The sequence below is a fragment of the Lissotriton helveticus genome, chromosome 4_1 (assembly GCF_964261635.1).
Source record: "Lissotriton helveticus chromosome 4_1, aLisHel1.1, whole genome shotgun sequence".
NCBI lineage: Eukaryota > Metazoa > Chordata > Amphibia > Caudata > Salamandridae > Lissotriton > Lissotriton helveticus.
In genome coordinates this window covers 97,870,130-97,883,584 of record NC_136063.1, presented here as the reverse complement: position 1 = coordinate 97,883,584, position 13,455 = coordinate 97,870,130, and positions in this window count along the sequence as shown.

Sequence of the window (13,455 nt, the reverse complement as noted above, 5' to 3'; positions counted from 1 at the left end):
CTCGCCCCATCGTCAAAACCTACGGAGTCAACATTGTGTCATACGCAGACGACACCCAACTCATAATCTTCCTATCCAACGAACCCAAAACCACCAGACACAACTTTCGATTAGGCATGGAAACCGTCGCCAAATGGATGAATAACAACTGCCTACAACTTAACACCAACAAGAAGGAAGTATTCATCATGGGCCAAAACCCCGATGCCTGGAACAACACATGGTGGCCCGCCGCCCTTGGAAACCCACCCACCCCCAAGGACCAGGCACGAAACCTGGGAATCATCCTGGACTCCGAGCTCAAAATGGACCGCCAGAACAACGCAGTCACGTCCTAATACTTCCACACCCTCCACCTCTTACGTAAGACCTTCAAATGGATCCCCCTCGAGCACAGAAAGACCATCACTCATGCCCTCAGAACAAGCAGAATCGACTACGGCAACGCACTCTATGCCGGAATAAACAAAAAACCTCACCCGTAAACTACAGAACATCCAAAACGCTGCCGCAAGACTGGTCCTCAACCTGCCAAAACACTACCACATCTCCCAGCACCTACGCACACTCCACTGGCTCCCCATCGACGTAAGAGTCACCTTCAAGATGCTCACCCACGCACATAAGGCCCTCCATGACACCAGACTAGCATACCTCAACAGCCAACTCAAATTCCATGTACCCCAGAAGACCCTACGTTCAGCGCAGCTCTCCTATGCCGTGGTCCTACGCACCAGAAGAACCAGATCAGGAGGCTGCTCCTTCTCCTTCCTCGCGGCCAGAACCTGGGAGACCTGCTGCTTCACTTCATACAGACAACATTGCTTCCCATCTTTGTAAGAGACCTCAAGACCTGGCTCTTCGACAGACCCCCTCCCTGATAGACCAGAGCCTGCACCCCCACTCCCCCAACCCCTTGAGACCCTTGCGAGTGAGTATTCACTCTTAACAAATGCTTGACAGAAAGAAGGAAGAGGGGTGCAGAAAGAGGCACGAGGGGTGCAAAAAGAAGCAAGAGAGGTGCAGATAGAAGCAAGAGGAGTGCATAAAGAAGCAACAGAGATACAGATTGGGAAGTGGGGTGGAGAAAGAGGCAACAGGGATACAGAAAGAAACAAGAGAGGTGCAGAAAGAAAGAACAGAGGTGCATTAAGAGGCAGCAGGGGTGCAGAAAGAGGGAACAGGTAAATGTATCTGTCTTGTAAAGCACACTGTTGCCCTGAGGCGTCGTGGCGCTGTAGACCGCTGGGGAACCCGTCCTGGCTATCCCTGTGAGATGGTCCCTACTGGGTATCTCCAAGGTGAAACCAGGCATCCCCGGCGAATGTGGGGGGCCGTTGTAGAGATGAGGCAAGCTAATGCCCAGAGTTGCCGAGTGTGATCCCGGGTTAGAGTAGGCACCGAGGCGAGAATTATCGAGTCCGCTGACCCTGGTCCACAACCCTGCCGCGTCGGGAATTGAACCCTGGTCCCTGGCCGTTCTCTGCTTCCGGGTCTGCTGCCTCTAACCAGTGAGCCACACCACTCCACTGGTGTGCAGAAAGAGGCAAGAGGGATGCAAAAAAAGGGAAGAGGGGTGCAGCAAGAGGCATGAAGGGTACATAAAGAAGCAAAAGAGGTACAGAAAGAAGCTGCAGAGGTGAAGAATGAGGAAAGAGGAGTAAAGAAAGAAACAAAAGCGGTGAGAAGGAAGCAACAGATTTGCAGAAAGATTTAAGAAATATGGAGAAAGCGGCAAAAAGGGTGTAGAAAGAAGCAAGAGAGGTACAGATGTAGTGTAGCTCCTATTTTCCCAATAGGCTCTGCGCATTGGAATAATACCTACAGCAGTAAAGGCCTAGGCCAGACGTTAACTAGGTCTACTACTGTCGATACTAGACTTAAGTTTTGGGTTTGCCAGCATAGCTCAGAGTTCGCTAGAAACTTTCTCGAATGTTCAAGGAGGAATTAACTTCCCTGATTAGACAAGAAGGGATTTAGTTTCTGACAACCATAGAACATGACAACTTTGCTCTCCCCTAATCAAGAGTCAATCTCGAGAGTCGTGTGAGCACAAGGCAATTATTTTACTCAGTCAGTACGTGCATTCTTAGTCTCATCAGATTGTAGAGAAAAGGAAGAGACGGGCGTGTTCAATAAAAAGGTGTTATTTATTGATCAGTCTCTTTTCTCGTACAAGAGAAATGGATCGATATTATTGCAATACTTATAGTTAAGTAAAGTGCATACATTAAAAGCAATAGTATAAAATAATACTGTAAAAACATTGATATGGTTTCTGAGCCATATGATGTTTTAAATGATTAAAATATATTTACATACACATATACATTTGACTAAACGTACTCAACTGGTGTTTCTAAATACGCCTACCCCGTGTACCTGACCTAAGTCTAATGCGTGGGCGGGAATAGAAAGTTACAGTTTAAGTTAAGTTTGTTTTTGCCAAGTGAATAACTAAAGAATTCTCTGTGAGGGGTTATTCAGTTCTGTACCTGGAATTTAGGATGAATGAGGAATGGTATCTCTTTCTCTGCTCTCGATATTCCAGGCTGCCTGCGAGGGCTGCCCAGAAGCGCCGGTGCTGGGTCTCTCGGCTTGAGATAGCAGCGCGTCTCTCAGCGCGTCAGGAAGGCGGGGCTGCTGCCAGCGGGGTCTGCTTCTGCTCTCGGCTTCGGCAAGTATGGCTGCTCCGTCTCGTCACCACGCGTGTGTTTGCATAGGGCAATATCGGCAATATTTATACCTTAAAGGTGCCGAGATTGACGTAAGGATGGACATAGATACGTCAATAAAGATGTCATACGACTTGCTCGTTAGCACATTCTTTACTAAAGTTCTCTGTGAAATCAAAACAATGGCCGCACGGATTTTCCAGGTTGTCATAGGTTTGATTTGTTATGAGAACGTCGTATGCCTTATCAGGGGCTGGAGGAATGTCGCTTGTCTAATTAGATCTCAAGCGTTATGACCTAATCAGATAACACGTTCCTGTGCCGTAGTGTGACTGCGTCAGAAAACGGTATCTGCATCATGGGGGCTGTTCTTGCCTCATGGGCTGACTGTTAGTTAACTTAATAGTTAGTTTAACCAGAATAGGGTCAGGAATAGGGGGATCGATTCAGAACCTATAGGAATACATGACACCCACTCCACGCTAACAATGGTCATATTTACTAATCTATGCATAGTATAACATAGTACAACATACTATAGAGTATAGTGTATACCTTACCACCCCAAAATACATAAATGCATTTTGAAATTTTCAAATATACTGAAAAATTGCAGTCATATATATTGTATGCACTTAAGCTATGAATTAAACGCTAAAGTAAACACGCATTTGTATGCATTATTGCTTATTTGGTATATGAGAAATACACATGAAATGGCTCTTAATATAGCTATACAGAAAGGAAGTTCGAGACCATTTCATCACATAATAAAATATTTGTGAACATCCCAGCGGGCAATTAAAGTTTATAAAGTATCTAAAAATAGAAATCTTAGTTCTCTAGGAATAGTTTCTTACTTTAAGCAGAAGATAAGTGTCCCGAAAATTTTGTAAAAAATAATTTGGGGCTGCTAAAAAATTGCTGTCCGTGAAATGGTGGGAAGAATTGTTCATGTGACTTTATTTTTAAAGTTGAAGGCCGAATTCAGGGGACGCCGTGTGCGAGCTTGCTCAAAAGTCTCTATTTCTGTTCTGGAGAGAACATCATATCATTAAGGCTTTCGAAAAAACTGTCAACAGCTTCATGGGAAAGTTCCACTAAGTCGGAAATAGGTGTAACCATGCATTCGTGCGCATGATTGCCTCCATTGACATTCTGATTCGCATTGCTGACAGAAGGTCGTACCTGTTCGATGCTGCTTTCATCTTGAACTTCACTACTCTTCAATCGTAGTGGTGAAGATTCCAGGAATGCCGTCATCAGGATTGGCAGCCTTTGAGGGCAGCACAAAGCGTGAACCTTGGTAGGAACCAACAATATATCTGCATCCACTGGCGCATCCGATTGTAGCGTCAGACAGGTGTCTAACACGCATTCTTCTCCGCATAGCAGACACCTTAGTACAGGTAAAACACACCTTTGCCACATTGGTCGAAATGATAGAAACCAAGTCATGTTCAGGTCTCTAAGCCGGGATAGTCCCAGGATTTTTGATATCCGGTCCCGGTATCCAATGGCTAGGATTGTATCTTCCATTGTCGCGAGAGTTTGATCTGTGACATGGGTTGCCATAACGAAATATAAGGACTAAGAATAGGATTCCTGCAATTAGTCCCAGGATCAGGGGAAGTCCGCCAAAAATCGAATGGACGAAATCTGGAAAAATACCCAGTATGGCTTTGAATGGTGTTAATGCAATCGAAAATACTGTCTTAAATACCTTTGAGACCCCAGTGGTATCAGAAATATTTAAGATTTCGCTCAGGATTTCCGCGAAATGTATGGGGGAATTAGTCGATAATAATGTATGTATCTCTGCAGTCGTCCTTGCGACTTGTAGATCATACGTTTCTTTTGATGACGTGAGCCTTGTAGGCGTCTGAAGAAGCACTGTTTTCATTCTGCTTAAAGTATCTATTCGAATAGAAGTAATTTTCAAATTGGGCCATGCCCTTGCCTCCCTGTCTGGAAAGGAGCTGGGGAACAAAGAACGTCCACAGCACTTGACCTTCGCAGTCGTAGTGACTAGATAAGGAGTCCCGGGCATAAGACTACAACATTTGCGGTCTACAATAAGAATGTAACTCCCATTATAGAGTCTTTGAAAGAATGGTTCTATTTCAGTTGCAGGTGCGCCTTGCTGGTGACATGAAAGGTTGTATGAATTTCCTTCACAGGCTCCATGCAAACTAATTCCGTTACACAGAAGCGTGCCGCTTAGTGACATAGCACAATTGTTGCCACTAAGAAACACTTTCTGTCCTTTATTACTGACACATGCATGTGAATAGGGCAGGTTCCAAGTTGTTTTAAGGTACCCCTTTCCCAATTTCTCGTACATGCCAGCCTGTATATATTTTTGGCAGTATTGAAACCTGAAGGTTGAGATTGGAATATTTATGATTCCGTGGATTATCCATTCACTGACAGGTCGTTCTGACATTGTCATTGGTAATCTTTCTAGTTTTTCAATGCTCAAGATTGTATAATCAGCACCCTTTTGCGCCATACCGATTTGTCTATCAGTAAGGTTAAAGATTTGGAATAGTGACGTTGTGTTGATTAAACTCCAAGGCACATAGCCTGAACGCAGATTTTGTAACGTCCAGCCAAGCTGTACAATAGAACGCAATTGTGACTGACCATGTTGTAATAACAGTAAGTCTTGCGATAATATGTCGATTGCTGAAGACACAATGCTGTCCAAAGAAAAAATTCTGGAGGACAGAGTCATTAACCCATTGTCCACTACAGAAAGTGATTTTTCCAAATTAATACGGTCAATTTCCCGTATTCTCTCTGCTGTCTCAATTTGAGTAACCTTCCAGGCCTCATTGTATGCTGCATATACAGAGGCTGCTATGAAACGCTTTTGACGCTGTTTGCGTGGTCCCAGTATGAAATCACGCAAGTCAGCACCATCAGTAAGTAAAGTTAGGTGTTGCTTAATTTCGGGCAGTGTGGAAGTTTGTAGCCATTGAAGGCATAATTTGCCCACACTGTAGGTTGTTATTATCCCTGGGTGATGTCTTTGGGGATATCTAGGGTCTGGCCTGGTCATTTTGAAACCCTGTGTTTTATTCAGGAATCTATCTTGACAGTTATTTGTATCTGTGGGCCAGATCAACCATTGTTTCCAATCAGGATGTGTTCTGTTTTGGTTTAATATATGGTTTACGTCTATCTCTTCATCTGTATCAGAGTTATTGCTAAACATTATTGGCTTTGGAATAGACGGTTTATTTAAATCTTTGATTTTGGCTAAGCCAAGACAGGTGGTTTGTTGAACAGTGTCATTTAAAAATATCATTTGTTCTGGGATCATGCAAGCTCTAAACAAAGCTTCTAAACCCTGTACTTGCCAATCTTTTGTACCCCAAACACTTTTCAAATCAACATTTTTGTCCCAATAATCAAATCCAAAAGTATTCATTTCTTCGAAGAATGAATCTGAATATATCAACTTTGTGTTGGTTATCATGGTTTTCATCCCTGTCTTGTTTGACATTTTAAAATAAAATGTTTCAGCATTACTTGTGTTAAAACCTGAAAAATATGAATATTTGTCATAAACGGTTCTTGAGCTCCCTTTTGGAGGTGTAGCACAATGTTCCCATTGATTATAATTTAAAACATTTCTAGGTTGTGCAGATTTATGTAAAAAGTAGTTACCATAGTTGTTATAGCAATACATACTATCATAATTTGTAGAACCTTGCAAATAATCATGTTTTGTAAATTTAGCAGACATTACTAGATCAGACATCATGTTATTAATGCTTTCGAAGTCCCAATCATCAGCAAATGAGTTTGGTTTTGCAAAGTCACTCAAGGAGATCTTGATTTGGTGTGGATATTTCAGGATCTCGACCGGACCATAAATTTCATAGTCAGTGTTGTCCCAGGCTACCCCACCAGGTATCGGATTGGCTGTGAAGTTGGCTGAAGAAAGTTCTCTTTTCTCGACGTGTGAAGATGTGTGTGGTTTGAGGACCAAGTTGATGTTCTGACTTGCTGTGTCCATTTTAGCATATTTTCCCTCAATGAAGCGTCCCAAAGTAAATACCATGATGAGCCAAAGTACGAGGATAAATGCACCAAAACCCACCCAAAATTCAATCCATGGAGAAACCAGATATGTTTCTTTCAGTTGGTTCAAAAGTTCCTTAGCTTTGTCTTTAAAGGATTTTGATGATGGCTGTGTCTTTGATTCACTGAAGCCTTCAGAGGAATCATCGAAGTTGATGAAGTACCCGGATGCAGTTCTGTCAATTGTTCCAATTGCTTCAGGATTTTTGTTTCTTGCATTGTCACTTGGTACTTCATTGTAGATTGGTGTGTCTCTGCTAAATGTTTTTATTTGGGTTTTCAGAGGTCTGAGTTCTATTGCATTGTTGCATAGTCCTTGTTGTTCTTCTGTAGGCGTGTCGAATGTGATGAGCCTCTTTGTTAGGACCTCTGTACTGGTAGCAAACCTTGGTGTTCTGCTACTTATTGGGAGTCCACTTGGCCTACTGTTTGTTATCGGCCACATGTTGTGGTTTTACCAGGTCGATGGATACAACTCTGTTCTCCTTTTTACCAGCAAGTGGCGGTAGTACAACTGATCTTGTCCCGTTGACAGACAAGACAGGAACTGCTTTTCTGTAAGAAGGCCCAAATTCCTTCTTTACCGCGATCTTCTCCCTGACTAGATCCCCGACTTTTGGAATCCAGACAGGTCTTGCTGGGACAGGTGGTGATTCTTCAGTGGTTGTTGGCTGTTCTTTCAACTGTATGTTGCTCAGGTCTTTTCTTGTTTTGTTTAAGTCCTGCAAAATAGCCAAATGGTCTTTGACATCAAAGCTTTTTTCTTTAACCACTGAAGTCTGACTGTCGAGGTCAGAGATAATCATTCTAGTTCCAAATAATAATTCGTACGGACTGAATCCCTTCAGAGAATTTCTTGGCAAGTTATTGAGACTACGTTGGACACTTATTAGATGTTTGACCCACCCAGCTCCCGAACCTAATATCCTTTCTATTATAGATTGCTTTCTGCCTTGGTTTTTTCTTTACACCATCCCGTACCCTCAGGAAGGAAGTGAGAAGATTCCCGCTGGGCTGTGCTCATTTGGCCATGTTTCCCCCCCGGCCGGAGGGCTTGAGTGAAAACAATGGTCGAACGTAGCATGCTCTTAGCGTATATGCCATTTAGACTCGCAAATCTTTGTAAAACAGTCCGGACGTCAGCCGAGTGCTGAGGATCGACATTATAAGTGGAAACTAGCCTGTGTATGTTAATCGCAAGCCCTGCTTTTTATTTGTCATATTATCTGCCTTGATACGACGAGGTATTAAACTGTTTCTCTCCCCACTGCGATCTCTGTTGCAGTTTGGGCAGTTTTTTACAAACATGGTGTGATGCAGGCTCATGCCTGGCCACCAGTACCGTGATTGTAATTCTTCCAGAGAATCTTTCAGTTTGAGGTGTCCAAGACCCTCACCCATATGTGCGTCTGCGATTAACAAGTGTCTCCTGTCCATGTTTGGAATCACTCTATCCCCCACTCCAGGGATTCGAGCAAAAGGGACGGAGTTTGCATCGATTATGTATGTGTAATTGAGTGGATAGTTGATCGGTAACGCTGAGCAGTCGCCTTTTGATGACGTTTTCACTGCCAGCACTGTTTCACCGTCAATGTATTTTAATGTACGCTTTTTTCGATCTACGGGAGCCGGTTTAGTGGCTGCCGCTGCGGCTGTTTCAGCCAATGAATTCCCTACAACGTGAACGCCATCACGCTGATGACTCAGTGAGTGTGTCACGTGAATCTTTGGTAGTTCTTTTTGTAAAAGAGCTATTTGTTCCCAGAGCAATTTCTGCTTTATTGGTGCATCTGTGTCATCTTTGTAACCGTTTTGAATCCATGTCTGCAAATCCTTGTTATATGCTTTGACGCAGTAATATGAATCTGACACTATAAGTGTCGGGAATTCGCGATCCGCATTATCTAGCGCCATTTTCAATGCTATTATTTCAGTTTGTAGTTCTGAATTAGTTTCAACTGAGTGTGTTTTTGTTAATAGAGGTCTTAGTTTACCTCCGCGCCACACTTCTTTTGTAATCTCACATGTGGGGTTGTATGCATGTTCTCCCCAAACGGAGGGTTGAGCATGTCCGTCTGTATAGATTACACAGGCGTAATGTCGTAGAGGCAGAATGTCGATTGGCAGAGGATACGTCTTTTCATATTTTAGATTTTTTAATTCTTCTAGTTCTTTAGAAAATTGTCAACCAGGCTATACTTGATAATTCATATCCTACGTATAAGACCGTTAAATGGGCAATTCTGGATTTTTTAAAGTTGAATTTGTAACCCTCTGCAGCGAACCCAAGTATTATGGTGTTCACTTTTTTCAAGTGAGTCTCCAAGTCATCATCTGTTAAGTAAATGTCATCGACATAAGATAATGCTTCATCATCATATAGTTGTAGTAATTCTGTTACTCTCGCTGAGAATACCCCCGGGCTGTTCTTGTACCCCTGGGCTAACCGACAGAATTGCTTTTGAGTGCCATTTACTGAGAATGCAGTTAAATATCTGCTCTCTGGTGCTATGTTTTGACAAAAGAATCCATTGGAGATGTCCAAGGTTGTTTTGTATTTTTTGCGCACTATGTTATTCATTGGTGCAGCACTATGTGAGTTTTGCACTGCAAAAGTTTTGCAACATGTGTTAAGGTGTTGGTAATCCAAAACTAGACAATATGAATTGTCTGGTTTGGAGACCGGAAACAAAGGATTGTTCATTTGTGAGGTGCAAGTTTCAATCACCCCCTGGTATTCTAGCTGATCTAGTATTTCATTTACCTGTTTTTTAGCTTCTTGCTTAATTGGGTACTGCCTTTGTGCAGTAGGTTGTGATTTTAACTGGATTTTGTGAGGAGGAGAATCCTCATCCCATCCTACATGATTTTTATATAAAGCAGGTGCTAAGGCCACTGCCCACTTTCTAGCAAGTGTGTATTTTTTATGAATCGGGATTTGATTCGAGAAGGCAGGCATAATTACTTCTTCGCCATGAGGGCACTCCCTGACAAACTCTGGTGGCCAGTCTTTTTCAGCTAGAAGGATATCATAGCCCTTGGAGAGGTTATCCCAAAATAGTCCCCTTATTTTCCTAGTCTTATCTCCCTCTATACGTAATGTTATCTCGTATATCTTGTGGGGTTTGCTAACTCTGGTGTCTGCAGTTTCCACTTGAAGATATTCATTTGTGTCCACTGTCTCCAGATGATTCATAAGGACTTTGCGAGCTATGCTCACTTCTGCTGCGCTGTCTAGCATTGTCTGAGCCCACTCTCCGTTTTTCAGTTGTGTCCTCAGTATTCTCGGCATTGTTAACTACCTTGATACTGGCTACCTTCTTTTTTGGAAATTGTAATTTCTTTTTTAGCTGAGCAGGTTCCTTGTCTTTGGACTTGGCGTGCTCTTCTCTTTGTTCTGATCGTCCTCTTCTTTCCGATTTCTGCGAGGAAGTCTGAAAAGATTGAGAGGGACGTGTATCAATGTCTTGATATCTATCAGGTTTTTTAATATTATCCCTATTTCTAAGGTTATATCTATTCCCAGAGGGGTCACTCTGCGGTGACCTCTGTCTTCGGTTTGGAGATTTTTCTCTTTGCCTAGGACACCTTCCTCTGGACTGGAATTTCTTTTCTTTAGGATTGGATTGTTTGTTTCCATCCCAGTTCTTTTTTGGTGAATTGTTATTAAAAAATATTTTTTCTGGACTTTCAGTCAGTTGCGGTTTTACTGGTATTCCACCTAAACTATCTCTACCTAGTTCCTCATAGGATTTTTCTATGATTCTGGCAATTTCAGCTGGTTGGTCTGCTATATCTGTCTCTTTTAACCTCTGGCGGATCGCCACGTTTGCTGCTTCACCTTTTATGTTGGCTAATAATATAGCCGAGACCTGCTTGAAGTCTTTCAGTAATTTCATACCAAGAGTTAAAGCTGGTTCTGGACCGTATTCATCTTGAATTTGTTTTAGCACATCTGGTATCACCGAAATGGATGGAACACCGTGCGTTTTCGTGTAGATGGAAGCAAAGACTGTACCCCAAGTGTCACAGTCCTCTATGTGTGGTGCGATTCCCATTGGGAGACATATAGTCAGAATCCTGTGTTTTTCTAATGGGGTGGTGTCAGGAAACACCGCCTCTATTTGGGTGATTTTCTGTGCCAACCAGAATGGTATCTGTTCCCGTTTAGCCGGAACTTTACCTAGGCAGGATTGGATGTTCTGTGGTGTGATTTTATTTGTGTTCCCCTGGTGAGGGGTCAGCTGTGGAAGTTTAATCACTGGCTGAATTGTTGAAGTCCGCATTACATACTGAACTAATTGTCTATGAATTTTTAGTAATTGTTTTAGCTGTATTAACAGCTCTCCTGTGGACATCCCTTCGATGTCTGGGTGTGGTGTGTATCCGGCTAAGACCGGCCACGTTGCTCCTGGTCTACCTAAAGGACCGAGCCTTGTAATGTGATTGTTATGTTTTAGGGCGCCATCAAATAAGAGCAAATGCTCTTGGAATTTGAGTGGTACTTCCACCTCCTCGAAAGGAGTGTACTCATTAGGAGGTTCCTCTATTTTGTAATAGTGGAAGTACTTTGTTACAGCATTCGCTGCTGGAAAATGTATCCATGAATAGTATACCTCTGTCTGCCGATATTCGTGTGCCTCAATTACGAATATGACTGTGCCACCTCTAGGTGTCAGTCCATTTTCTATAAGTTTTAAGGTTATAGATCTTCTTTTGATGACCGGAATGAGTATTATATCCGCGTCTGCTGCTTGCATGGTAGCATCAGCATCTGCGAGTTCAGTTGCTAATCTAACTGCCTCTCTTTCGTCATCACTTCCTGACATTTTACTGTTAGAAAGGTTATTCTTTTTGTTTGCAGATCAGGTTTCTTATGGAAACAGAGATTAGATGCACAATATTTTGGAACTGTTTATCCTTCAACGTTGACTATACCAAGAACCATACATAGGAGTTCCCTCCTGCGAGGTTTTGGAGGATATTACCTTTCACCCACTCCAGACGTCTTTGGAGTATTTGGGAAAAGGGGTCTGAGTGAGAAAGCACGACTGAGTTACTCTAAATGTCTTACGCTAGTTTTATCGCCCTTTCCAAACGCGTTGGGCGCCATGTAGTGTAGCTCCTATTTTCCCAATAGGCTCTGCGCATTGGAATAATACCTACAGCAGTAAAGGCCTAGGCCAGACGTTAACTAGGTCTACTACTGTCGATACTAGACTTAAGTTTTGGGTTTGCCAGCGTAGCTCAGAGTTTGCTAGAAACTTTCTCGAATGTTCAAGGAGGAATTAACTTCCCTGATTAGACAAGAAGGGATTTAGTTTCTGACAACCACAGAACATGACAACTTTGCTCTCCCCTAATCAAGAGTCAATCTCGAGAGTCGTGTGAGCACAAGGCAATTATTTTACTCAGTCAGTACGTGCATTCTTAGTCTCATCAGATTGTAGAGAAAAGGAAGAGACGGGCGTGTTCAATAAAAAGGTGTTATTTATTGATCAGTCTCTTTTCTCGTACAAGAGAAATGGATCGATATTATTGCAATACTTATAGTTAAGTAAAGTGCATACATTAAAAGCAATAGTATAAAATAATACTGTAAAAACATTGATATGGTTTCTGAGCCATATGATGTTTTAAATGATTAAAATATATTTACATACACATATACATTTGACTAAACGTACTCAACTGGTGTTTCTAAATACGCCTACCCCGTGTACCTGACCTAAGTCTAATGCGTGGGCGGGAATAGAAAGTTACAGTTTAAGTTAAGTTTGTTTTTGCCAAGTGAATAACTAAAGAATTCTCTGTGAGGGGTTATTCAGTTCTGTACCTGGAATTTAGGATGAATGAGGAATGGTATCTCTTTCTCTGCTCTCGATATTCCAGGCTGCCTGCGAGGGCTGCCCAGAAGCGCCGGTGCTGGGTCTCTCGGCTTGAGATAGCAGCGCGTCTCTCAGCGCGTCAGGAAGGCGGGGCTGCTGCCAGCGGGGTCTGCTTCTGCTCTCGGCAAGTATGGCTGCTCCGTCTCGTCACCACGCGTGTGTTTGCATAGGGCAAGATCGGCAATATTTATACCTTAAAGGTGCCGAGATTGACGTAAGGATGGATATAGATACGTCAATAAAGATGTCATACGACTTGCTCGTTAGCACATTCTTTACTAAAGTTCTCTGTGAAATCAAAACAATGGCCGCATGGATTTTCCAGGTTGTCATAGGTTTGATTTGTTATGAGAACGTCGTATGCCTTATCAGGGGCTGGAGGAATGTCGCTTGTCTAATTAGATCTCAAGCGTTATGACCTAATCAGATAACACGTTCCTGTGCCGTAGTGTGACTGCGTCAGATAACGGTATCTGCATCATGGGGGCTGTTCTTGCCTCATGGGCTGACTGTTAGTTAACTTAATAGTTAGTTTAACCAGAATAGGGTCAGGAATAGGGGGATCGATTCAGAACCTATGACACAGAAAGTAACAAAAGAAGTACAGAAAGAAGGAACAGAAGTGCAGAAAGAGGCAAGAGGAGTGCAGAAAGAGAAGAGAGGTACAGAAAGAGGCACAAGGGGTACAGAAACAATACAAGAGAGGTACAGGAAGACACAAGATAAGTTCAGAAAAAAACAACAGAGATGGAGAAAGAGGGAAGAGGAGTGGGGAAAGAGGCAAGAGAGGTACAGAAACA